Raw genomic sequence first — 27000 nt, forward strand, 5'->3', positions numbered from 1 at the left:
TGCCTGGCAACTAATACATAGTATTGAGTCTCAGACAGAAGGTAAGGGCTCAAAAATGGACACCCCCCCTCCGCAGCCCCCCACACACACCCAAGACATTGAATGCAAAGTCATTCTAATTTAGTTTAATGTGGACAATCATTTAAGGTAAAAGGAGGCCGGCTTTTTTCATCCCAATGTTTCTCTCATTAGCTTTGGTGGCTTTAAAAACAAATGCCTTCTATTCCTCTCCCATGTTCAGTGCATGCTGCAGTCATTGCCATCATTGAAGCCATTAAGAAGGGCATCGCAGAAGAGACTCTTGTAACTCTCAAGAATCCCAAAGCCGCTTTAAAGTCTGTGCATGATAACCTGGCTGCGAATTATCAAAAGGAACTTTGGGAAGCCATACAGCAGAAAGAAGAGAAGGTACTTTATTCGCTAATGATTAAACGTAAAACATAGTTAAGGGTGTTCCTCGGTGCTGGAAATAGAACAGTTGTCAGCTGATAAACAGTGACTACCAGGGAGATATTTGAAGTCTTACTTCTTAGTAGGAAACAAGCCAGGGCACAGAGAAGAGGATTTGAAAGTAGATAATGAGGTAAAAGAAGGTCTCAAATGCATGAGGAACTTGCAGTTTTGTCAAAGCTCACCAGAAAAGTACTAGGAGATATGGTTGCAATAGAAAGAATGGGGAGTCCTTTACTTTGCAACAGCTAGAAGCCTGCTGGTGAACCTATGGCTCGTGTGCCAAAGACGGCACCCAGAGATCTCTCCTTGGATGTGGGTGTGGAGGATGCGTCCTCTGCAGAGTTGCTTTCCTGCCTCTGAGCTCAGGGTAAACCTTCCCTTTGTCCCCCCTCTGTCTGGGCTTCGGGGCTGCTTGGCTTGGGGAAGGTGTTGTTGTATCCCCTCCCGTAGATCAGAGGCCGCCCACAGCCCTGAAAAGATCTCCACTTTCTTCTGTCCTTCCCTGCCAGGTGGTAGTGTGGGGGGTGACCTCAGCCACCAAAGGGTAACCAGGCTCCCTCTGGCCCCTGCTCCCACCCCATGGGAATGGCAGCCCAATAGGCAGGCGGGACTGGGTGTAGGGGAAGGTCCCTGGCCACAGGAGGTAGCTTTCTCCAGGCATGGGCTGGCTGGGTGCTGGCCCCACTCCCAAATGGTGAGTGCGGGGAGCAGGGTCTCTGAGTTGACTACCCTCTGGGCTTGCGCCACCTGCTCAGCCCACGGCCAGGCAGCAGCCCCCTCACTCAGCCAGCCCCCAACGCAGCTGGGTGCAAGGGCAGGTCCCTATGGCTACAGGAGTTGGCTTGCCCAGGCTCCAGCCAGCTGGGTGCCCTCATCCCCCCCCAAAGCCCCTCTGTCCAATGTTGGGGAGAGGGATGTGACACATTGTTGCAGTGTGGGCAGGGCAAAACAGGGGATGGGGATCCGGGCACCAAGTCTGGAGGTGGGGTGGGGGAAGGCACCGCACAGTCCCCAAAAGTGTTTCCAAAAGTTTCCAAAAGACTCAACCATCACTGACCTAGAATCACTGCCCAACCCTAGTTTTCAAGGAATCCCCATGAGCTCCTCATGTTGTTCCTTGAGAAAATTCTCAATCCTCGCTATATTTCTCCTTAAACTTCTTCCTGCATGAAATCACAGGCATCAAAATGTGTGCTTCATGCAACAGTTTTTTAGTGACAAGGCTTAAGTTCCCTTCCTTGCCTTCCTCTCCCCCATATGGCCAGAACTTGCATCCAGGATTCGTTCTGTTCCCCCGAAAGCACCAGATCATGCCTGCCTCCCATGATTAGATTTTTCTAGTTGGGATTGATGTGGGTGATAAAAGTCTCAGCTTTGTAGAATAAGCCCAGGCTATGAGCTCTGAGAGGATGATTACAAGAGAAAAGTAGCTCTCTGTAGAACTTTCTCTCTAAGTTGTATTGGAGGAGTGGCCAAGCAGTCCAGCATCTTTGCCAACAACATCCCAAATAGAAGCGTGCAGAACTAGACAGGAGAAACAATGGAAGGAGAAAAGAAATGTGGTTTTACAAACACTGTTCAACAAAAACCAAAGTGCATTTTGATTCTGTAATCTATCGAGCCCATGTTGGACGTGAGAATCGGTGGCCCATTGGGAAAGGTATTCCCTGAAGGACTGAACTCTTGAAAGCCTGTTTGCTTTTGGGCTGCAACCATTGAAGTTGTTGTTTTTTCAGTATATCCTTTCTGAGGAGGAAAGAGATGCAAGGGAGGAGCTCCTGACCCAAGTTGAAATCCAAGGGAGCATCAACAAAATCAACAGTAAGTGATGTCATTTTGTGAAGGAAGTGCGAGGTGATAGACTTTTGTTCCCTCAAGTCCCCTGAAGTTGTGTGGCATCCTTTTCCTCTTTCTGCCTTATGCTTTTGACATTGTTTTTGTGGAGGACTTTCGTGCGAGTCCATTGATGAGGCTCGGGGGGCTTCTCATGGTTTGAAACCTCCCCAACTCCCATGGGATGAAATCTGTGACCTTGTCCACTGTAGCTGCTCCGCAACTATTTGGCCCCTTTTGTTGTGCCGGAAGGCTGAGACACGCCATCTGCCCCTTTCCATCAAGGATCATTCATCTCTGATGTGGTCTAGGTATTGTAGACCTCTCCGTGGTCAGGGTAAGTGGTGATTGGCTAGGCTGGTGCTGCCCGGAAGAGTAGTGATCGTTAAACCCCCAATCCCTGAGCGATTCAAGGGGAAACACCAGCAAGTACATAAAGTGTGATTCTGACTGCCATCTGACTGCCTCCTTGTCCTCCAGGGCTCGCTGCTGTCGATGAGATCAATGCTGTGATTCGGGAAGGTCATCCCAGTAACACCGTGATGGCACTCATGAAACCTGAGGCCCAGCTCCCGACCGTTCATCCCTTTGCTGCTGTTCTGTATCAGGATGAACTGTTCAACCTTCAGGAACAGAGCTCTTTGGTAAGTGCAGGAGGTCTGTGGCTGCATGAGTGACTCGGAGGCTGGAGCATTGCTTGGGAAAGGCAGAATCCACTTGAAAATGAGGTGTTGCTCTGAGATCATGGCAGAAGGGGAAGAAAGCTGCTGGGACTTTGCGGCCATCCATAGGATCTAGTTGCCCTTCACTTAAAGTAGTGATTCCCCAGAAAGCATAGGCACTGCGTCATCCGGACTGCCATGACGGCTGGTCCCCTGGAGGGAGCATTGGACCGGGGGTCCTGCAGACTTCGGTTCCCGTGTGGCCTCGTTGCCTTTGGTAGCTGGCTGATCGCGAGCTTCACGCCAATGGCCTAGCCCTTACTTACCACTTTTCTGCCTTGGACGCTCTCCTGAGCATTGATTCCAAGACAGAAGGGAAGGGATTGACCAAACAGACTGAGATGGAACAGTCAGTGAGGCAAGCCGGAGGAACACCGGCCCGGGGCGATACCCTGAAACGTTAGGGCCCTGTGACCTTACTGAAGGTCCCGAAGCCCCGTCGCCTAGGCCTTCGCATTCTTTTACCTTGGAACCTAAGCACTCTATCGGTGTCACAAGAGAAGGTAAGGGTTGAAGAAAAAGCCTTTCTCTTTCTGCAAGCACTCTGTCGGGAGTAATAGCACAGCTACTTGCCAGCTTATCATCCCGTGTGGCCCTGATAGTCAGCTTGTCGAATTATCAGCTGTTGGCAATATTAGGGACTACACTGGCATTCCTTCTTATGCATCCTTGTTCTTCTTCTCATCCACCTACCTATTGACTTCCTTTTCTTCAACTGTGACCATGGCACCTTTGGCAGCAAGGTGTTTCAAGCAGGTTTTTCGTTTTTGTGTTTCGTGGGGATTTTAAGAATTGATACTTTGTATAATGCCGTGACAATTCTCCTGAAGGACATATGTTTTGTTCCAGTACTACTTGGCCCCCGAGGAGCTGTCCACGACAGTAGAGAAGGTGTCAGCCGTTGCTCTGCTTAACCAGGCGTTGGAAACCGAAGATCTTGAGTTGACCCAGGATCGTCTCAGAAATCCCTCAATTGACTTCAATAACCTGGATGAAGCACACTTGGAACGGTAAGGGATCCCTCATTCCTTTCAGCTCTTTGTGAGTGGTACCGCTGAGATTCTGGAATCATTGGCTCCAGGGACCTGTAATCTCAAGGATGGAGTCCTTCCTGGCAAAGCCCTTTGGAAATGTTTTTGGTTTCCTGATCGGCCATATTCTAAGTGGTTATGAAGAGCTAAGAGTGCTCGTGGACGTTGTCTTGGTTGTATTTGCTTTTCCGAAAAGGTGGACTTATTCCTTTCAACTTTGGGGGATATAAGGGAAGCTGCCACCGTAACCTACACCTTTGCCATGCTTTCAGGTAGAGTGGCTACCTTGGGCTTTTTTTTTTCAGTAAGAGAGGTCCGGTGACAAGCTCAGGAAGAAGTCAGCAGGACCTGCTTTTGAGTCCTCTGTGGCCTGCGTGAGCCAGACCATGTTGAGCTCTCAGTGTTTAAGGAGCCTCTCTGCACTGGTAGATCTGATCACTGTCAGGCATCCTGCATTATCTCCAACCATCTGTCCCATCACCTACTCTATTAGGGGGCAAAACAGGCATTGAGAAGAGGGGGCTTCCTTTTGCTATTTCCTTGGGACAGCCCTGAAGAGGGTCCTAGCTGGCACGTGCCCATGTTCAGCTGGTGTTCCTTTCATTTGATGCTGCCAGAACTCACTCCTGGACAGCAAAGACACTGGAGCCATTAGTGCAGGATGGATGGATGTTCTAATCCAAAGTGAAAAGTTTGAGAAAGAAACATACCTGCATGTGGAAGAGGGCAAGGGCAGGATACTTTTTAGTCAGGCTCTACGGGATTGTCCTCATTTGTGTTGGTGACCCCCCCGAGGGGAGATATTGCTGGTCCTCTCCCAGTGTTAACAGTTATAAAATGCCCCACCTTACCCCCCATCCCCTCACCGCCCACCCTGAAGGTGAGCAAAAGTTCTCCAGAGGACAGATTTGTTTGGGGTCCCCTACCCCAGCCACCTCTGCACCAGAGAAGGAAGCTGAGGCTTAGATAGGTTTGTTGGCTTCGCCTGTGATCCCATTGGTAGTAGATGACCAATTAAGGATGAAAAACGAAAGGAAAACCAATATTACTCTTTGCTTTAAATCTTGGGATCTGTCTTAGGCTTTGGTTCAGAGGCCACAGAGCAGTAAGGGCTAGAGAATGCAGGCGAAGTGACTTCTCCATGGTTAGGCAGCTAGGAAGTGTCTGGGGTCCTCCTTGAATCGAAGACCTCCCCTCTCTCCGCCTGACTCTCAATACCCCAAGCCACCTAGAGTCAGGATTTTCATCCAGCTCTTCTGACTCCAAATTCCACAGTCAGAAGAATAAGGAAACCAACTGTGTGTAGAAAACCATGGCTCTGTGACTGCGATGGAGATAATCCTTTCCGACCTGAGACCACTTTGCCCCTTCTGGCCTTGACACTCTCACAGTGGGATTAGACAGGTCCACAAGGTCAGAGAGAAACTGCTTTTCTCTTGTCATCTCTGGTGGATTCTGCATGCCCAGAATCTCTTAGACCTGCAGGCCATCGAAATGACTCCCAGGCAAGTGGGGCCGTTCTTCAGCTCTCACTTGGACAACAGCAATGCCTTTTTTTTCTTCTTTTCCATGTTGTTAATCACTCTCCTTCTGTCGTTTCTAAGACAGAAGAACAAGAAGGGCTGGGCAAGTGGGCGCTACGATTTACAGAGACTTTAGTTCTGTCAGGGCAGGACAGCTACGCGAGACGTCCCTTCCCTGAGCCTTCCCTTTGTGGGCATGCCCCCACCTGGAAGTCATTTTCTGTGTGCTGTAAATAGCTGTCCATCCCTGTGTAAGTCCTACGGAGGTGCGGGTTCCTTGTGGTCAGAGGCTCTTTGGGGTGGCCATGGCGTCCTCTAGACACTCGAGTCCCCACAGGGCTTTTCCCTTTGCAACATCATCGTTTTACACATGCTTCTCGGGTAAATGTCACGGAAGGGCGACAAACCCTGCTGCCTGCCTGTTCTCCTACTCTTCCCATAGGTCGCTCTCCCAGTGTCTGTCGTGTTTTGTCAACTGAAAGGGACATTTAAAGATAATGGATGTTTGGTGACTTTTGTCTTCCCCAGGTACGCTAGCAGGCTCATGTCCATCAAAAGAGAAGCCTCATCTCAAGGACAGGATAACCTGAGGCGGGATGAAATGCAGAATCAAATCGATAGGGTCAATGAGGAAATTAAAGAAGCTGAAATTCAAGGAGAAGAAAGTAAGTGCAGTCAGTTTGGTTTTGCAGAATGCTTGCAAATGTCTGTCTTCTGGATAATTCGAGGCTTGACCTTTAGCCAATGGTTTCCTCAATTTTTAACTCCAGTCCTATTTGGGGTGCGGGGAACTTGTCCTAATGTGTCTTATTACATGATTTTTGTCTTAGTTCATGGAAAGTGAATCAATACAAATATTGGTTGCCAGGCAGCAGAGCGGTAAGGGCTGGGCAAGTGGAGTTCCATGACTTTTGCAAGGTTAGGAAAAGGTAGGAAAGTATGTGATGCCGGATCTGAATCCAGGGCTTCTCAAGTCCAGGATCCTCACTCTTATCCACAGCCACTGACCTTCCCCTCTAGATGATATCGAAAGGTGACTTTTTCATGGCAATGACTATAACTGCATCCTCTTGGCCGTGGCGCTCTGTTCATCATTTTGATCACAGATGATGATAGAAATGTAAAGGATGCGGGATATTGGACTAAAGTCTTCCTCGGCCGAGGAAACATTCTGGAATAATGAGGAAATATCTGATGTGTGGCTCAGTGCGTAAAGTGCTGACTGCATAGTGCGGAAGGCTGGAGTTCAAGTCATGTCTCAGCTACTGCCTTGTGATATGCCCCTGGGCCAATGATTGAGCCTCTGGCCGAGGTTCTTCCTCGCCAATATGGGGGAAATAATAGTAGCTACCTCTCAGGGTTGTGGTCAGGATGAAAGGGAGATGATATTTATGCAGCACCGAGCAGCACAGTGCGTGTCACCTAGTAGGGGCAGAATGTATTCTTGTTCCCTTTCCTTGAGTCAGTAACCTTAGATTCCTGCGAGGATCAAAAGGGATCAAAATCAGGAGTCTGCATTTCTGGTCCCAGCTATGCCACTAAGGCCTTTGGGACTGTTGGAAAAATGATTTGTTCTCCATGGGCCTCAATTTCTTAATCTGTTTTGGGAGGGTTTTGCAGGACTTTGCAGCTCTCAGGTCCTCTGTGGGATATTTCCAGGTTTATGTTGTTATATTTGCCTTTCCCACCTCTCATCTTTGTAATGAAATCATCCCTGCCCTGGTTTACCCTTCTTTGACTTGTCAGCAGCCACTCATCATCATTTCTCTCAAGTCGCAGAGGTAGTGAGGCATCCTTTTCCTCTTCTCGTCTCATGATTTCGACGTAGTTTTGTTGGCGGACGTCCATGTGCGTCGATGTTTAAGGCTTTGGGCTCTTCTCGAGCTTTGACATGTGCCCTGCTCTCTTGCAATGCTATGTGTCACCTTGTCAGCTGTAGCTGCTCCAAATCTTTTTGGTCCCTTTTGATGGGCAGGTTGCCTGAGACACCATCTTCATCTTTTCATCAAGGATCACTCATCTCTGATATGGTCAGGGTCTTGTAGCCCTGCCTGGTCAGGGTTAGTGCTGATTGACAGTTTTCTGTGAGACAGGACTGAAACGGAATTTGAGCATCTTTTTTTTCCTAAACCTTGATGTTGAAAAAGATGGAGAGCCCAATATTGTACGGCTTCGTCATGGGTTGTCTTGTTTTTGTTCTTTTGTAACATGCCCAGCCTCCCGAACCCCGAGGTTGCCCCTTTTAGGCACCACAGGGTTATTTTCCCATTCTTCCATTGCTCAGGAATTTGCGGAATCTGCCAGGCAAATTGCCTGTGTTGCATAGAGAGCCTAGTGTTGGATTTGGGCAAGAAGACCGTGGGTGGAAATCTCATCTAACATTTCCCTGCATCAAGGCAGCCTCTGATTGAGAGTGGAAAGGGCCCTTATTGGTCAAGCAATTCCACCCCACCCCCAACTCAGGCCAAAAGCTTTGAAATGGCTTGCACAAATACTCTATCGCTTCTGCTTTCCTGTAGCCTCCCTAAATATCCTTGGAGGTTCACTCGTTTTTAAGTTCCCTCTCAATTGTTGTCCTCAGCGACAAGAATCCTGGAACTGAGAAGCAGTTTCTATGTCAATTATCAAGGATGAAGCTCAGCTAACATAGGCAGAGCTTTAATTTCCTCTTTGCAACCCATGAGAGCATGTAGATTATTCCTTTTACAGTCATCATCAGCCAAACCAAGAAAACAAGAGGATGTAGGAAAGTGGGAAATGTCGTAATGATGGTAGTTCTTAACAAGCAACAGCCATGAAAGCCATATGGCCTATTGTGTATAGACCACGGCCTCAGATCGTTTTCAGCTATGTAACGCTGAGCACATAATCTCAATATTTGTAGACTTCTGGACCAACAGCTTCAGGGCAGCTAAGGGACTCAGTGGACAGAAAAGGCTTGGAGACAGGAGGTGTTCTGAGTTCCAAGGTGACTGGGGACAGGTTCTAGCTGTGTGACCCTGGTCAATTCTCTTTGCCACAATTGCCTAGGCGTTTTGCTTTGGCAAAGCCTTTGCTTTGGCCTTTGCTTTTGCTAGGCCGCTCTTCTGCCTGGCAACTAATACATAGTATTGAGTCTCAGACAGAAGGTAAGGGCTCAAAAATGGACACCCCCCCTCCGCAGCCCCCCACACACACCCAAGACATTGAATGCAAAGTCATTCTAATTTAGTTTAATGTGGACAATCATTTAAGGTAAAAGGAGGCCGGCTTTTTTCATCCCAATGTTTCTCTCATTAGCTTTGGTGGCTTTAAAAACAAATGCCTTCTATTCCTCTCCCATGTTCAGTGCATGCTGCAGTCATTGAAATCATTGAAGCCATTAAGAAGGGCATCGCAGAAGAGACTCTTGTAACTCTCAAGAATCCCAAAGCCGCTTTAAAGTATGTGCATGATAACCTCGCTGGGAATTATCAAAAGGAACTTTGGGAAGCCATACAGCAGAAAGAAGAGAAGGTACTTTATTCGCTAATGATTAAACGTAAAACATAGTTAAGGGTGTTCCTTGGTGCTGGAAATAGAACAGTTGTCAGCTGATAAACAGTGACTACCAGGGAGATATTTGAAGTCTTACTTCTTAGTAGGAAACAAGCCAGGGCACAGAGAAGAGGATTTGAAAGTAGATAATGAGGTAAAAGAAGGTCTCAAATGCATGAGGAACTTGCAGTTTTGTCAAAGCTCACCAGAAAAGTACTAGGAGGTATGGTTGCAATAGAAAGAATGGGGAGTCCTTTACTTTGCAACAGCTAGAAGCGTGCTGGTGAACCTATGGCTCGTGTGCCAAAGACGGCACCCAGAGACCTCTCCTTGGATGTGGGTGTGGAGGATGGTTCCTCTGCAGAGTTGCTTTCCTACCTCTGAGTTCAGGGTAAACCTTCCCTTTGTCCCCCCTCTGTCTGGGCTTCGGGGCTGCTTGGCTTGGGGAAGGTGTTGGTGTATCCCCTCCCGTAGAGCAGAGGCCGCCCACAGCCCTGAAAAGATCTCCACTTTCTTCTGTCCTTCCCTGCCAGGTGGCAGTGTGGGGGGTGACCTCAGCCACCAAAGGGTAACCAGGCTCCCTCTGGCCCCTGCTCCCACCCCATGGGAATGGCAGCCCAATAGGCAGGCGGGACTGGGTGTAGGGGAAGGTCCCTGGCCTCAGGAGGTAGCTTTCTCCAGGCATGGGCTGGCTGGGTGCTGGCCCCACTCCCAAATGGTGAGTGCGGGGACTGGGTCTCTGAGTTGACTACCCTCTGGGCTTGCGCCACCTGCTCAGCCCACGGCCACTCAGCCAGCCCCCAACGCAGCTGGGTGCAAGGGCAGGTCCCTATGGCTACAGGAGTTGGCTTGCCCAGGCTCCAGCCAGCTGGGTGCCCTCATCCCCCCCCAAAGCCCCTCTGTCCAATGCTGGGGAGAGGAATGTGACACTTTGTTGCAGTGTGGGCAGGGCAAAACAGGGGATGGGGATCCGGGCACCAAGTCTGGAGGTGGGGTGGGGGAAGGCACCGCACAGTTCCCAAAAGTGTTTCCGAAAGTTTCCAAAAGACTCAACCATCACTGACCTAGAATCACTGCCCAACCCTAGTTTTCAAGGAATCCCCATGTGCTCCTCATGTTGTTCCTTGAGAAAATTCTCAATCCTCGCTATATTTCTCCTTAAACTTCTTCTTGCATGAAATCACAGGCATCAAAATGTGTACTTCATGCAACAGTTTTTCAGTGACAAGGCTTAAGTTCCCTTCCTTGCCTTCCTCTCCCCCATATGGCCAGAACTTGCATCCAGGATTCGTTCTGTTCCCCCGAAAGCACCAGATCATGCCTGCCTCCCATGATTAGATTTTTCTAGTTGGGATTGATGTGGGTGATAAAAGTCTCAGCTTTGTAGAATAAGCCCAGGCTATGAGCTCTGAGAGGATGATTACAAGAGTAAAGTAGCTCTCTGTAGAACTTTCTCTCCAAGTTGTATTGGAGGAGTGGCCAAGCAGTCCAGCATCTTTGCCAACAACATCCCAAATAGAAGCGTGCAGAACTAGACAGGAGAAACAATGGAAGGAGAAAAGAAATGTGGTTTTACAAACATTGTTCAACAAGAACCAAAGTGCCTTTTGATTCTGTAATCTATCGAGCCCATGTTGTACGTCGGTGGCCCATTGGGAAAGGTATTCCCTGAAGGACTGAACTCTTGAAAGCCTGTTTGCTTTTGGGCTGCAACCATTGAAGTTGTTGTTTTTTCAGTATATCCTTTCTGAGGAGGAAAGAGATGAAAGGGAGGAGCTCCTGACCAAAGTTGAAATCCAAGGGAGCATCAACAAAATCAACAGTAAGTGATGTCATTTTGTGAAGGAAGTGCGAGGTGATAGACTTTTGTTCCCTCAAGTCCCCTGAAGTTGTGTGGCATCCTTTTCCTCTTTCTGCCTTCTGCTTTTGACATTGTTTTTGTGGAGGACTTTCGTGCGAGTCCATTCATGAGGCTCGGGGGGCTTCTCATGGTTTGAAACCTCCCCAACTCCCGTGGGATGAAATCTGTGACCTTGTCCACTGTAGCTGCTCCGCAACTATTTGGCCCCTTTTGTTGTGCCGGAAGGCTGAGACATGCCATCTGCCCCTTTCCATCAGGGATCATTCATCTCTGATGTGGTCTAGGTATTGTAGACCTCTCCGTGGTCAGGGTAAGTGGTGATTGGCTAGGCTGGTGCTGCCCGGAAGAGTAGTGATCCTTAAACCCCCAATCCCTGAGCGATTCAAGGGGAAACACCAGCAAGTACATAAAGTGTGATTCTGACTGCCATCTGACTGCCTCCTTGTCCTCCAGGGCTCGCTGCTGTCGATGAGATCAATGCTGTGATTCGGGAAGGTCATCCCAGTAACACCGTGATGGCACTCATGAAACCTGAGGCCCAGCTCCCGACCGTTCATCCCTTTGCTGCTGTTCTGTATCAGGATGAACTGTTCAACCTTCAGAAACAGAGCTCTTTGGTAAGTGCAGGAGGTCTGTGGCTGCATGAGTGACTCGGAGGCTGGAGCATTGCTTGGGAAGGGCAGAATCCACTTGAAAATGAGGTGTTGCTCTGAGATCATGGCAGAAGGGGAAGAAAGCTGCTGGGACTTTGCGGCCATCCATAGGATCTAGTTGCCCTTCATTTAAGTAGTGATTCCCCAGAAAGCATAGGCACTGCGTCGTCCGGACTGCCATGACGGCTGGTCCCGTGGAGGGAGCATTGGACCGGGGGTCCTGCAGACTTCGGTTCCCGTGTGGCCTGGTTGCCTTTGGTAGCTGGCTGATCGCGAGCTTCACACCAATGGCCCAGCCCTTACTTACCCCTTTTCTGCCTTGGAAGCTCTCCTGAGCATTGATTCCAAGACAGAAGGGAAGGGATTGACCAAACAGACTGAGATAGAACAGTCAGTGAGGCAAGCCGGAGGAACACCGGCCCGGGGCGATACCCTGAAACCTTAGGGCCCTTTGACCTTACTGAAGGTCCCGAAGCCCCGTCGCCTAGGCCTTCGCACTCTTTTACCTTGGAACCTAAGCACTCTATCGGTGTCACAAGAGAAGGTAAGGGTTGAAGAAAAAGCCTTTCTCTTTCTGCAAGCACTCTGTCGGGAGTAATAGCACAGCTCCTTGCCAGCTTATCATCCCGTGTGGCCCTGATAGTCAGCTTGTCGAATTATCAGCTGTTGGCAATATTAGGGACTACACTGGCATTCCTTCTCATGCATCCTTGTTCTTCTTCTCATCCACCTACCTATTGACTTCCTTTTCTTCAACTGTGACCATGGCACCTTTGGCAGCAAGGTGTTTCAAGCAGGTTTTTCGTTTTTGTGTTTCGTGGGGATTTTAAGAATTGATACTTTGTATAATGCCGTGACAATTCTCCTGAAGGACATATGTTTTGCTCCAGAACTACTTGGCCCCCGAGGAGCTGTCCACGACAGTAGAGAAGGTGTCAGCCGTTGCTCTGCTTAACCAGGCGTTGGAAACCGAGGATCTTGAGTTGACCCAGGATCGTCTCAGAAATCCCTCAATTGACTTCAATAACCTGGATGAAGCACACTTGGAACGGTAAGGGATCCCTCATTCCTTTCAGCTCTTTGTCAGTGGTACCGGTGAGATTCTGGAATCATTGGCTCCAGGGACCTGTAATCTCAAGGATGGAGTCCTTCCTGTCAAAGCCCTTTGGAAATGTTTTTGGTTTCCTGATCGGCCATATTCTAAGTGGTCATGAAGAGCTAAGAGTGCTCGTGGACGTTGTCTTGGTTGTATTTGCTTTTCCGAAAAGGTGGACTTGTTCCTTTCAACTGTGGGGGATATAAGGGAAGCTGCCACCGTAACCTACACCTTTGCCATGCTTTCAGGTAGAGTGGCTACCTTGGGCTTTTTTTTTTCAGTAAGAGAGGTCCTGTGACAAGCTAAGGAAGAAGTCAGCAGGACCTGCTTTTGAGTCCTCTGTGGCCTGCGTGAGCCAGACCATGTTGAGCTCTCAGTGTTTAAGGAGCCTCTCTGCACTGGTAGATCTGATCACTGTCAGGCATCCTGCATTATCTCCAACCATCTGTCCCATCACCTACTCTATTAGGGGGCAAAGCAGACATTGAGAAGAGGGGGCTTCCTTTTGCTATTTCCTTGGGACAGCCCTGAACAGGGTCCTAGCTGGCACGTGCCCATGTTCAGCTGCTGTTCCTTTCATTTGATGCTGCCAGAACTCACTCCTCGACAGCAAAGACACTGGAGCCATTAGTGCAGGATGGATGGATGTTCTAAACCAAAGTGAAAAGTTTGAGAAAGAAACATACCTGCATGTGGAAGAGGGCAAGGCCAGGATACTTTTTAGTCAGGCTCTACGGGATTGTCCTCATTTGTGTTGGTGCCCCCCCCGAGGGGAGATATTGCTGGTCCTCTCCCAGTGTTAACAGTTATAAAATGCCCCACCTTACCCCCCATCCCCTCAACGCCCACCCTGAAGGTGAGCAAAAGTTCTCCAGAGGACAGATTTGTTAGGGGTTCACTACCCCAGCCACCTCTGCACCAGAGAAGGAAGCTGAGGCTTAGATAGGTTTGTTGGCTTCGCCTGTGATCCCATTGGTAGTAGATGGCCGATTAAGGATGAAAAACGAAAGGAAACCAATATAACCCTTTGCTTTAAATCTTGCGATCTGTCTTAGTCTTTGGTTCTGAGGCCAAAGAGCAGTAAGGGCTAGAGAATGCAGGCGAAGTGACTTCTCCATGGTTAGGCAGCTAGGAAGTGTCTGGGGTCCTCCTTGAATCGAAGTCCTCCCCTCTCTCAGCCTGACTCTCAATACCCCAAGCCACCTAGAGTCAGGATTTTCATCCAGCTCTTCTGACTCCAAATTCCACAGTCAGAAGAATAAGGAAACCAACTGTGTGTAGAAAACCATGGCTCTGTGACTGCGATGGAGATAAACCTTTCCGACCTGAGACCACTTTGCCCCTTCTGGCCTTGACACTCTCAGAGTGGGATTAGCCAGGTCCACAAGGTCAGAGAGAAACTGCTTTTCTCTTGTCAACTCTGGTGCATTCTGCATGCCCAGAATCTCTTAGATCTGCAGGCCATCGAAATGACTCCCAGGCAAGTGGGGCCGTTCTTCAGCTCTCACTTGGACAACAGCAATGCCTTTTTTTTCTTCTTTTCCATGTTGTTAATCCCTCTCCTCCTGTCGTATCTAAGACAGAAGAACAAGAAGGTCTGGGCAAGTGGGCACAACGATTTACAGAGACTTTAGTCCTGTCAGGGCAGGACAGCTACGCGAGACGTCCCTTCCCTGAGCCTTCCCTTTGTGGGCATGCCCCCACCTGGAAGTCATTTTCTGTGTGCTGTAAATAGCTGTCCATCCCTGTGTAAGTCCTACGGAGGTGCGGGTTCCTTGTGGTCAGAGGCTCTTTGGGGTGGCCATGGCGTCCTCTAGACACTCGAGTCCCCACAGGGCTTTTCCTTTTGCAACGTCATCGTTTTACACATGCTTCTCGGGTGAATGTCACGGAAGGGCGACAAACCCTGCTGCCTGCCTGTTCTCCTACTCTTCCCATAGGTCGCTCTCCCAGTGTCTGTCGTGTTTCGTCAACTGAAAGGGACATTTAAAGATAATGGATGTTTGGTGACTTTTGTCGTCCCCAGGTACGCTAGCAGGCTCATGTCCATCAAAAGGGAAGCCTCATCTCAAGGACAGGATAACCTGAGGCCGGACGAAATGCAGAATCAAATCGATAGGGTCAATGAGGAAATTCAAGAAGCTGAAATTCAAGCAGAAGAAAGTAAGTGCAGTCAGTTTGGTTTTGCAGAATGCTTGCGAATGTCGGTCTTCTGGATAATTGGAGGCTTGACCTTTAGCCAATGTTTTCCTCAATTTTTAACTCCAGTCCTATTTGGGGGTGTGGGGAACTTGTCCTAATGTGTGTTATTACATGATTTTTGTCTTAGTTCATGGAAAGTGAATCAATACAAATATTGGTTGCCAGGCAGCAGAGCGGTAAGGGCTAGGGAACTGGAGTTCCATGACTTTCGCAAGGTTAGGAAAAGGTAGGAAAGTATGTGATGCCGGATCTGAATCCAGGGCTTCTCAAGTCCAGGTTCCTCACTCTTATCCACAGCCACTGACCTTCCCCTCTAGATGATTTCGAAAGGTGACTTTTTCATGGCAATGACTATAACTGCATCCTCTTGGCCGTGGCTCTCTGTTCATCATTTTGATCACAGATGAGGATAGAAATGTAAAGGATGCGGGATATTGGACTAAAGTCTTCCTCGGCCGAGGAAACATTCTGGAATAATGAGGAAATATCTGATGTGTGGCTCAGTGCGTAAAGTGCTGACTGCATAGTGAGGAAGACTGCAGATCAAGTCATGTCTCAGCTACTGCCTCGTGATATGCCCCTGGGCCAATGATTGAGCCTCTGGCCGAGGTTCTTCCACGCCAATATGGGGGAAATAATAGTAGCTACCTCTCAGGGTTGTGGTCAGGATGAAAGGGAGATGATATTTATGCAGCACCGAGCAGCACACTGCGTGTCACCTAGTAGGGGCAGAATGTATTCTTGTTCCCTTTCCTTGAGTCAGTAACCTTAGATTCCTGCGAGGATCAAAATGGATCAAAATCAGGAGTCTGCATTTCTGGTCCCAGCTATGCCACTAAGGCCTTTGGGACTGTTGGAAAAATGATTTGTTCTCCATGGGCCTCAATTTCTTAATCTGTTTTGGGAGGGTTTTGCAGGACTTTGCAGCTCTCAGGTCCTCTGTGGGATATTTCCAGGTTTATGTTGTTATATTTGCCTTTCCCACCTCTCATCTTTGTAATGAAATCATCCCTGCCCTGGTTTCCCCTTCTTTGACTTGTCAGCAGCCACTCATCATCATTTCTCTCAAGTCTCAGAGGTTGTGAGGCATCGTTTTCCTCTTCTCGTCTCATGATTTCGCCGTAGTTTTGTTGGCGGACGTCCATGTGCGTCGATGTTTATGGCTTTGGGCTCTTCTCGAGCTTTGACATGTGCCCTGCTCTCTTGCAATGCTATGTGTCACCTTGTCAGCTGTAGCTGCTCAAAATCTTTTTGGCCCCTTTTGATGGGCAGGTTGCCTGAGACACCATCTTCATCTTTTCATCAAGGATCACTCATCTCTGATATGGTCAGGGTCTTGTAGCCCTGCCTGGTCAGGGTTAGTGCTGATTGACAGTTTTCTGTGAGACAGGACTGAAACGGAATTTGAGCATCTTTTTTTCCTAAACCTTGATGTTGAAAAAGATGGAGAGCCCAATATTGTACGGCTTCGTCATGGGTTGTCTTGTTTTTGTTCTTTTGTAACATGCCCAGCCTCCCGAACCCCGAGGTTGCCCCTTTTAGGCACCACAGGGTTATTTTCCCATTCGTCCATTGCTCAGGAATTTGCGGAATCTGCCAGGCAAATTGCCTGTGTTGCGTAGAGAGCCTAGTGTTGGATTTGGGCAAGAAGACCTTGGGTGGAAATCTCGTCTAACATTTCCCTGCATCAAGGCAGCCTCTGATTGAGAGTGGAAAGGGCCCTTATTGGTCAAGCAATTCCACCCCACCCCCAAATCAGGCCAAAAGCTTTGAAATGGCTTGCACAAATACTCTATCGCTTCTGCTTTCCTGTAGCCTCCCTAAATATCCTTGTAGGTTCACTCGTTTTTAAGTTCCCTCTCAATTGTTGTCCTCAGCGACAAGAATCCTGGAACTGAGAAGCAGTTTCTATGTCAATTATCAAGGATGAAGCTCAGCTAACATAGGCAGAGCTTTAATTTCCTCTTTGCAACCCATGAGAGTATGTAGATTATTCCTTTTACAGTCATCATCAGCCAAACCAAGAAAACAAGAGGATGTAGGAAAGTGGGAAATGTCGTAATGATGGTAGTTCTTAACAAGCAACAGCCATGAAAGCCATATGGCCTATTGTGTATAGACCACGGCCTCAGATCGTTTTCAGCTATGTAACGCTGAGCACATAATCTCAATATTTGTAGACTTCTGGACCAACAGCTTTGGGGCAGCTAAGGGACTCAGTGGACAGAAAAGGCTTGGAGACAGGAGGTGTGCTGAGTTCCAAGGTGACTGGGGACAGGTTCTAGCTGTGTGACCCTGGTCAATTCTCTTTGCCACAATTGCCTAGGCGTTTTGCTTTGGCCTTTGCTTTTGCTAGGCCGCTCTTCTGCCTGGCAACTAATACATAGTATTGAGTCTCAGAGAGAAGGTAAGGGCTCAAAAATGGACACCCCCCCCTCTCCGCAGCCCCCCCCACACACCCAAGACATTGAATGCAAAGTCATTCTAATTTAGTTTAATGTGGACAATCATTTAAGGTAAAAGGAGGCCGGCTTTTTTCATCCCAATGTTTCTCTCATTAGCTTTGGTGGCTTTAAAAACAAATGCCTTCTATTCCTCTCCCATGTTCAGTGCATGCTGCAGTCATTGCCATCATTGAAGCCATTAAGAAGGGCATCGCAGAAGAGACTCTTGTAACTCTCAAGAATCCCAAAGCCGCTTTAAAGTCTGTGCATGATAACCTGGCTGCGAATTATCAAAAGGAACTTTGGGAAGCCATACAGCAGAAAGAAGAGAAGGTACTTTATTCGCTAATGATTAAACGTAAAACATAGTTAAGGGTGTTCCTCGGTGCTGGAAATAGAACAGTTGTCAGCTGATAAACAGTGACTACCAGGGAGATATTTGAAGTCTTACTTCTTAGTAGGAAACAAGCCAGGGCACAGAGAAGAGGATTTGAAAGTAGATAATGAGGTAAAAGAAGATCTCAAATGCATGAGGAACTTGCAGTTTTGTCAAAGCTCACCAGAAAAGTACTAGGAGATATGGTTGCAATAGAAAGAATGGGGAGTCCTTTACTTTGCAACAGCTAGAAGCGTGCTGGTGAACCTATGGCTCGTGTGCCAAAGACGGCACCCAGAGACCTCTCCTTGGATGTGGGTGTGGAGGATGGTTCCTCTGCAGAGTTGCTTTCCTGCCTCTGAGTTCAGGGTAAACCTTCCCTTTGTCCCCCCTCTGTCTGGGCTTCGGGGCTGCTTGGCTTGGGGAAGGTGTTGGTGTATCCCCTCCCGTAGAACAGAGGCCGCCCACAGCCCTGAAAAGATCTCCACTTTCTTCTGTCCTTCCCTGCCAGGTGGCAGTGTGGGGGGTGACCTCAGCCACCAAAGGGTAACCAGGCTCCTTCTGGCCCCTGCTCCCACCCCATGGGAATGGCAGCCCAATAGGCAGGCGGGACTGGGTGTAGGGGAAGGTCCCTGGCCTCAGGAGGTAGCTTTCTCCAGGCATGGGCTGGCTGGGTGCTGGCCCCACTCCCAAATGGTGAGTGCGGGGACTGGGTCTCTGAGTTGACTACCCTCTGGGCTTGCGCCACCTGCTCAGCCCACGGCCACTCAGCCAGCCCCCAACGCAGCTGGGTGCAAGGGCAGGTCCCTATGGGTACAGGAGTTGGCTTTCCCAGGCTCCAGCCAGCTGGGTGCCCTCATCCCCCCCCAAAGCCCCTCTGTCCAATGCTGGGGAGAGGAATGTGACACTTTGTTGCAGTGTGGGCAGGGCAAAGCAGGGGATGGGGATTCGGGCACCAAGTCTGGAGGTGGGGTGGGGGAAGGCACCGCACAGTTCCCAAAAGTGTTTCCGAAAGTTTCCAAAAGACTCAACCATCACTGACCTAGAATCACTGCCCAACCCTAGTTTTCAAGGAATCCCCATGAGCTCCTCATGTTGTTCCTTGAGAAAATTCTCAATCCTCGCTATATTTCTCCTTAAACTTCTTCCTGCATGAAATCACAGGCATCAAAATGTGTGCTTCATGCAACAGTTTTTCAGTGACAAGGCTTAAGTTCCCTTCCTTGCCTTCCTCTCCCCCATATGGCCAGAACTTGCATCCAGGATTCGTTCTGTTCCCCCGAAAGCACCAGATCATGCCTGCCTCCCATGATTAGATTTTTCTAGTTGGGATTGATGTGGGTGATAAAAGTCTCAGCTTTGTAGAATAAGCCCAGGCTATGAGCTCTGAGAGGATGATTACAAGAGAAAAGTAGCTCTCTGTAGAACTTTCTCTCTAAGTTGTATTGGAGGAGTGGCCAAGCAGTCCAGCATCTTTGCCAACAACATCCCAAATAGAAGCGTGCAGAACTAGACAGGAGAAACAATGGAAGGAGAAAAGAAATGTGGTTTTACAAACACTGTTCAACAAAAACCAAAGTGCATTTTGATTCTGTAATCTATCGAGCCCATGTTGGACGTGAGAATCGGTGGCCCATTGGGAAAGGTATTCCCTGAAGGACTGAACTCTTGAAAGCCTGTTTGCTTTTGGGCTGCAACCATTGAAGTTGTTGTTTTTTCAGTATATCCTTTCTGAGGAGGAAAGAGATGCAAGGGAGGAGCTCCTGACCCAAGTTGAAATCCAAGGGAGCATCAACAAAATCAACAGTAAGTGATGTCATTTTGTGAAGGAAGTGCGAGGTGATAGACTTTTGTTCCCTCAAGTCCCCTGAAGTTGTGTGGCATCCTTTTCCTCTTTCTGCCTTCTGCTTTTGACATTGTTTTTGTGGAGGACTTTCGTGCGAGTCCATTCATGAGGCTCGGGGGGCTTCTCATGGTTTGAAACCTCCCCAACTCCCGTGGGATGAAATCTGTGACCTTGTCCACTGTAGCTGCTCCGCAACTATTTGGCCCCTTTTGTTGTGCCGGAAGGCTGAGACACGCCATCTGCCCCTTTCCATCAAGGATCATTCATCTCTGATGTGGTCTAGGTATTGTAGACCTCTCCGTGGTCAGGGTAAGTGGTGATTGGCTAGGCTGGTGCTGCCCGGAAGAGTAGTGATCGTTAAACCCCCAATCCCTGAGCGATTCAAGGGGAAACACCAGCAAGTACATAAAGTGTGATTCTGACTGCCATCTGACTGCCTCCTTGTCCTCCAGGGCTCGCTGCTGTCGATGAGATCAATGCTGTGATTCGGGAAGGTCATCCCAGTAACACCGTGATGGCACTCATGAAACCTGAGGCCCAGCTCCCGACCGTTCATCCCTTTGCTGCTGTTCTGTATCAGGATGAACTGTTCAACCTTCAGGAACAGAGCTCTTTGGTAAGTGCAGGAGGTCTGTGGCTGCATGAGTGACTCGGAGGCTGGAGCATTGCTTGGGAAGGGCAGAATCCACTTGAAAATGAGGTGTTGCTCAGAGATCATGGCAGAAGGGGAAGAAAGCTGCTGGGACTTTGCGGCCATCCATAGGATCTAGTTGCCCTTCACTTAAAGTAGTGATTCCCCAGAAAGCATAGGCACTGCGTCGTCCGGACTGCCATGACGGCTGGTCCCCTGGAGGGAGCATTGGACCGGGGGTCCTGCAGACTTCGTTTCCCGTGTGGCCTGGTTGCCTTTCGTAGCTGGCTGATCGCGAGCTTCACACCAATGGCCTAGCCCTTACTTACCACTTTTCTGCCTTGGATCCTCTCCTGAGCATTGATTCCAAGACAGAAGGGAAGGGATTGACCAAACAGACTGAGATGGAACAGTCAGTGAGGCAAGCCGGAGGAACACCGGCCCGGGGCGATACCCTGAAATGTTAGGGCCCTGTGACCTTACTGAAGGTCCCGAAGCCCCGTCGCCTAGGCCTTCGCATTCTTTTACCTTGGAACCTAAGCACTCTATGGGTGTGACAAGAGAAGGTAAGGGTTGAAGAAAAAGCCTTTCTCTTTCTTCAAGCACTCTGTCGGGAGTAATAGCACAGCTCCTTGCCAGCTTATCATCCCGTGTGGCCCTGATAGTCAGCTTGTCGAATTATCAGCTGTTGGCAATATTAGGGACTACACTGGCATTCCTTCTTATGCATCCTTGTTCTTCTTCTCATCCACCTACCTTTTGGCTTCCTTTTCTTCAATTGTGACCATGGCACCTTTGGCAGCAAGGTGTTTCAAGCAGGTTTTTCGTTTTTGTGTTTCGTGGGGATTTTAAGAATTGATACTTTGTATAATGCCGTGACAATTCTCCTGAAGGACATATGTTTTGCTCCAGAACTACTTGGCCCCCGAGGAGCTGTCCACGACAGTAGAGAAGGTGTCAGCCGTTGCTCTGCTTAACCAGGCGTTGGAAACCGAGGATCTTGAGTTGACCCAGGATCGTCTCAGAAATCCCTCAATTGACTTCAATAACCTGGATGAAGCACACTTGGAACGGTAAGGGATCCCTCATTCCTTTCAGCTCTTTGTCAGTGGTACCGGTGAGATTCTGGAATCATTGGCTCCAGGGACCTGTAATCTCAAGGATGGAGTCCTTCCTGTCAAAGCCCTTTGGAAATGTTTTTGGTTTCCTGATCGGCCATATTCTAAGTGGTCATGAAGAGCTAAGAGTGCTCGTGTAGGTTGTCTTGGTTGTGTTTGCTTTTCCGAAAAGGTGGACTTGTTCCTTTCAACTGTGGGGGATATAAGGGAAGCTGCCACCGTAACCTACACGTTTGCCATGCTTTCAGGTAGAGTGGCTACCTTGGGCTTTTTTTTTCAGTAAGAGAGGTCCGGTGACAAGCTCAGGAAGAAGTCAGCAGGACCTGCTTTTGAGTCCTCTGTGGCCTGCGTGAGCCAGACCATGTTGAGCTCTCAGTGTTTAAGGCGCCTCTCTGCACTGGTAGATCTGATCACTGTCAGGCATCCTGCATTATCTCCAAACATCTGTCCCATCACCTGCTCTAATACGGGGCAAAGCAGACATTGAGAAGAGGGGGCTTCCTTTTGCTATTTCCTTGGGACAGCCCTGAACAGGGTCCTAGCTGGCACGTGCCCATGTTCAGCTGGTGTTCCTTTCATTTGATGCTGCCAGAACTCACTCCTGGACAGCAAAGACACTGGAGCCATTAGTGCAGGATGGATGGATGTTCTAAACCAAAGTGAAAAGTTTGAGAATGAAACATACCTGCATGTGGAAGAGGGCAAGGGCAGGATACTTTTTAGTCAGGCTCTACGGGATTGTCCTCATTTGTGTTGGTGCCCCCCCCGAGGGGAGATATTGCTGGTCCTCTCCCAGTGTTAACAGTTATAAAATGCCCCACTTTACCCCCCATCCCCTCACCGACCACCCTGAAGGTGAGCAAAAGTTCTCCAGAGGACAGATTTGTTAGGGATCCCCTACCCCAGCCACCTCTGCACCAGAGAAGGAAGCTGAGGCTTAGATAGGTTTGTTGTCTTCGCCTGTGATCCCATTGGTAGTAGATGGCCGATTAAGGATGAAAAACGAAAGGAAACCAAAATTACCCTTTGCTTTAAATCTTGGGATCTGTCTTAGGCTTTGGTTCTGAGGCCAAAGAGCAGTAAGGGCTAGAGAATGCAGGCGAAGTGACTTCTCCATGGTTAGGCAGCTAGGAAGTGTCTGGGGTCCTCCTTGAATCGAAGACCTCCCCTCTCTCAGCCTGACTCTCAATACCCCAAGCCACCTAGAGTCAGGATTTTCATCCAGCTCTTCTGACTCCAAATTCCACAGTCAGAAGAATAAGGAAACCAACTGTGTGTAGAAAACCATGGCCCTGTGACTGCGATGGAGATAATCCTTTCCGACCTGAGACCACTTTGCCCCTTCTGGCCTTGACACTCTCACAGTGGGATTAGACAGGTCCACAAGGTCAGAGAGAAACTGCTTTTCTCTTGTCATCTCTGGTGGATTCTGCATGCCCAGAATCTCTTAGACCTGCAGGCCATCGAAATGACTCCCAGGCAAGTGGGGCCGTTCTTCAGCTCTCACTTGGACAACAGCAATGCCTTTTGTTTCTTCTTTTCCATGTTGTTAATCCCTCTCCTGTTGTCGTTTCTAAGACAGAAGAACAAGAAGGGCTGGGCAAGTGGGCATAACGATTTACAGAGACTTTAGTTCTGTCAGGGCAGGACAGCTACGCGAGACGTCCCTTCCCTGAGCCTTCCCTTTGTGGGCATGCCCCCACCTGGAAGTCATTTTCTGTGTGCTGTAAATAGCTGTCCATCCCTGTGTAAGTCCTACGGAGGTGCGGGTTCCTTGTGGTCAGAGGCTCTTTGGGGTGGCCATGGCGTCCTCTAGACACTCGAGTCCCCACAGGGCTTTTCCTTTTGCAACGTCATCTTTTTACACATGCTTCTCGGGTGAATGTCACGGAAGGGCGACAAACCCTGCTGCCTGCCTGTTCTCCTACTCTTCCCATAGGTCGCTCTCCCAGTGTCTGTCGTGTTTCGTCAACTGAAAGGGACATTTAAAGATAATGGATGTTTGGTGACTTTTGTCTTCCCCAGGTACGCTAGCAGGCTCATGTCCATCAAAAGAGAAGCCTCATCTCAAGGACAGGATAACCTGAGGAGGGATGAAATGCAGAATCAAATCGATAGGGTCAATGAGGAAATTCAAGAAGCTGAAATTCAAGCAGAAGAAAGTAAGTGCAGTCAGTTTGGTTTTGCAGAATGCTTGCGAATGTCTGTCTTCTGGATAATTCGAGGCTTGACCTTTAGCCAATGGTTTCCTCAATTTTTAACTCCAGTCCTATTTGGGGAGTGGGGAACTTGTCCTAATGTGTCTTATTACATGATTTTTGTCTTAGTTCATGGAAAGTGAATCAATACAAATATTGGTTGCCAGGCAGCAGAGCGGTAAGGGCTGGGCAAGTGGAGTTCCATGACTTTTGCAAGGTTAGGAAAAGGTAGGAAAGTAAGTGATGCCGGATCTGAATCCAGGGCTTCTCAAGTCCAGGTTCCTCACTCTTATCCACAGCCACTGACCTTCCCCTCTAGATGATATCAAAAGGTGACTTTTTCATGGCAATGACTATAACTGCATCCTCTTGGCCGTGGCGCTCTGTTCATCATTTTGATCACAGATGATGATAGAAATGTAAAGGATGCGGGATATTGGACTAAAGTCTTCCTCGGCCGAGGAAACATTCTGGAATAATGAGGAAATATCTGATGTGTGGCTCAGTGCGTAAAATGCTGACTGCATAGTGCGGAAGGCTGGAGTTCAAGTCATGTCTCAGCTACTGCCTTGTGATATGCCCCTGGGCCAAAGATTGAGCCTCTGGCCGAGGTTCCTCCACGCCAATATGGGGGAAATAATAGTAGCTACCTCTCAGGGTTGTGGTCAGGATGAAAGGGATATGATATTTATGCAGCACCGAGCAGCACAGTGCGTGTCACCTAGTAGGGGCAGAATGTATTCTTGTTCCCTTTCCTTGAGTCAGTAACCTTAGATTCCTGCGAGGATCAAAAGGGATCAAAATCAGGAGTCTGCATTTCTGGTCCCAGCTATGCCACTAAGGCCTTTGGGACTGTTGGAAAAATGATTTGTTCTCCATGGGCCTCAATTTCTTAATCTGTTTTGGGAGGGTTTTGCAGGACTTTGGAGCTCTCAGGTCCTCTGTGGGATATTTCCAGGTTTATGTTGTTATATTTGCCTTTCCCACCTCTCATCTTTGTAATGAAATCATCCCTGCCCTGGTTTCCCCTTCTTTGATTTGTCAGCAGCCACTCATCATCATTTCTCTCAAGGCGCAGAGGTTGTGAGACATCGTTTTCCTCTTCTCGTCTCATGATTTCGCCGTAGTTTTGTAGGCGGACGTCCATGTGCTTCGATGTTTAAGGCTTTGATGTGCCCTGCTCTCTTGCAATGCTATGTGTCACCTTGTCAGCTGTAGCTGCTCCAAATCTTTTTGGTCCCTTTTGATGGGCAGGTTGCCTGAGACACCATCTTCATCTTTTCATCAAGGATCACTCATCTCTGATATGGTCAGGGTCTTGTAGCCCTGCCTGGTCAGGGTTAGTGCTGATTGACAGTTTTCTGTGAGACAGGACTGAAACGGAATTTGAGCATCTTTTTTTCCTAAACCTTGATGTTGAAAAAGATGGAGAGCCCAATATTGTACGGCTTCGTCATGGGTTGTCTTGTTTTTGTTCTTTTGTAACATGCCCAGCCTCCCGAACCCCGAGGTTGCCCCTTTTAGGCACCACAGGGTTATTTTCCCATTCTTCCATTGCTCAGGAATTTGCGGAATCTGCCAGGCAAATTGCCTGTGTTGCGTAGAGAGCCTAGTGTTGGATTTGGGCAAGAAGACCTTGGGTGGAAATCCCGTCTAACATTTCCCTGCATCAAGGCAGCCTCTGATTGAGAGTGGAAAGGGCCCTTATTGGTCAAGCAATTCCACCCCACCCCCAACTCAGGCCAAAAGCTTTGAAATGGCTTGCACAAATACTCTATCGCTTCTGCTTTCCTGTAGCCTCCCTAAATATCCTTGGAGGTTCACTCGTTTTTAAGTTCCCTCTCAATTGTTGTCCTCAGCGACAAGAATCCTGGAACTGAGAAGCAGTTTCTATGTCAATTATCAAGGATGAAGCTCAGCTAACATAGGCAGAGCTTTAATTTCCTCTTTGCAACCCATGAGAGCATGTAGATTTACAGTCATCATCAGCCAAACCAAGAAAACAAGAGGATGTAGGAAAGTGGGAAATGTCGTAATGATGGTAGTTCTTAACAAGCAACAGCCATGAAAGCCATATGGCCTATTGTGTATAGACCACGGCCTCAGATCGTTTTCAGCTATGTAACGCTGAGCACATAATCTCAATATTTGTAGACTTCTGGACCAACAGCTTCAGGGCAGCTAAGGGACTCAGTGGACAGAAAAGGCTTGGAGACAGGAGGTGTTCTGAGTTCCAAGGTGACTGGGGACAGGTTCTAGCTGTGTGACCCTGGTCAATTCTCTTTGCCACAATTGCCTAGGCGTTTTGCTTTGGCAAAGCCTTTGCTTTGGCCTTTGCTTTTGCTAGGCCGCTCTTCTGCCTGGCAACTAATACATAGTATTGAGTCTCAGACAGAAGGTAAGGGCTCAAAAATGGACACCCCCCCCTCCGCAGCCCCCCACACACACCCAAGACATTGAATGCAAAGTCATTCTAATTTAGTTTAATGTGGACAATCATTTAAGGTAAAAGGAGGCCGGCTTTTTTCATCCCAATGTTTCTCTCATTAGCTTTGGTGGCTTTAAAAACAAATGCCTTCTATTCCTCTCCCATGTTCAGTGCATGCTGCAGTCATTGAAATCATTGAAGCCATTAAGAAGGGCATCGCAGAAGAGACTCTTGTAACTCTCAAGAATCCCAAAGCCGCTTTAAAGTATGTGCATGATAACCTCGCTGGGAATTATCAAAAGGAACTTTGGGAAGCCATACAGCAGAAAGAAGAGAAGGTACTTTATTCGCTAATGATTAAACGTAAAACATAGTTAAGGGTGTTCCTCGGTGCTGGAAATAGAACAGTTGTCAGCTGATAAACAGTGACTACCAGGGAGATATTTGAAGTCTTACTTCTTAGTAGGAAACAAGCCAGGGCACAGAGAAGAGGATTTGAAAGTAGATAATGAGGTAAAAGAAGGTCTCAAATGCATGAGGAACTTGCAGTTTTGTCAAAGCTCACCAGAAAAGTACTAGGAGGTATGGTTGCAATAGAAAGAATGGGGAGTCCTTTACTTTGCAACAGCTAGAAGCGTGCTGGTGAACCTATGGCTCGTGTGCCAAAGACGGCACCCAGAGACCTCTCCTTGGATGTGGGTGTGGAGGATGGTTCCTCTGCAGAGTTGCTTTCCTACCTCTGAGTTCAGGGTAAACCTTCCCTTTGTCCCCCCTCTGTCTGGGCTTCGGGGCTGCTTGGCTTGGGGAAGGTGTTGGTGTATCCCCTCCCGTAGAGCAGAGGCCGCCCACAGCCCTGAAAAGATCTCCACTTTCTTCTGTCCTTCCCTGCCAGGTGGCAGTGTGGGGGGTGACCTCAGCCACCAAAGGATAACCAGGCTCCCTCTGGCCCCTGCTCCCACCCCATGGGAATGGCAGCCCAATAGGCAGGCGGGACTGGGTGTAGGGGAAGGTCCCTGGCCTCAGGAGGTAGCTTTCTCCAGGCATGGGCTGGCTGGGTGCTGGCCCCACT

General features: G+C 48.7%; 1 long non-coding RNA gene across 1 annotated transcript in view; it reads left to right on the forward strand.

Annotated features, from left to right (window-relative positions):
- Nucleotides 1-26353, forward strand: part of LOC130458529 (uncharacterized) — a 54775-nt gene extending 28422 nt beyond the window's left edge. Inside the window, exons 2-3 of the long non-coding RNA XR_008917928.1 lie at nt 23331-23467; nt 26103-26353. This is a non-coding gene — a long non-coding RNA (uncharacterized LOC130458529). The remainder of the gene's footprint in view (nt 1-23330; nt 23468-26102) is intronic.
- The last annotated feature ends 647 nt before the right edge of the window (nt 26354-27000 follow it).

The sequence above is a fragment of the Monodelphis domestica genome, chromosome 3 (genome assembly GCF_027887165.1).
Source record: "Monodelphis domestica isolate mMonDom1 chromosome 3, mMonDom1.pri, whole genome shotgun sequence".
Taxonomy (NCBI): domain Eukaryota; kingdom Metazoa; phylum Chordata; class Mammalia; order Didelphimorphia; family Didelphidae; genus Monodelphis; species Monodelphis domestica.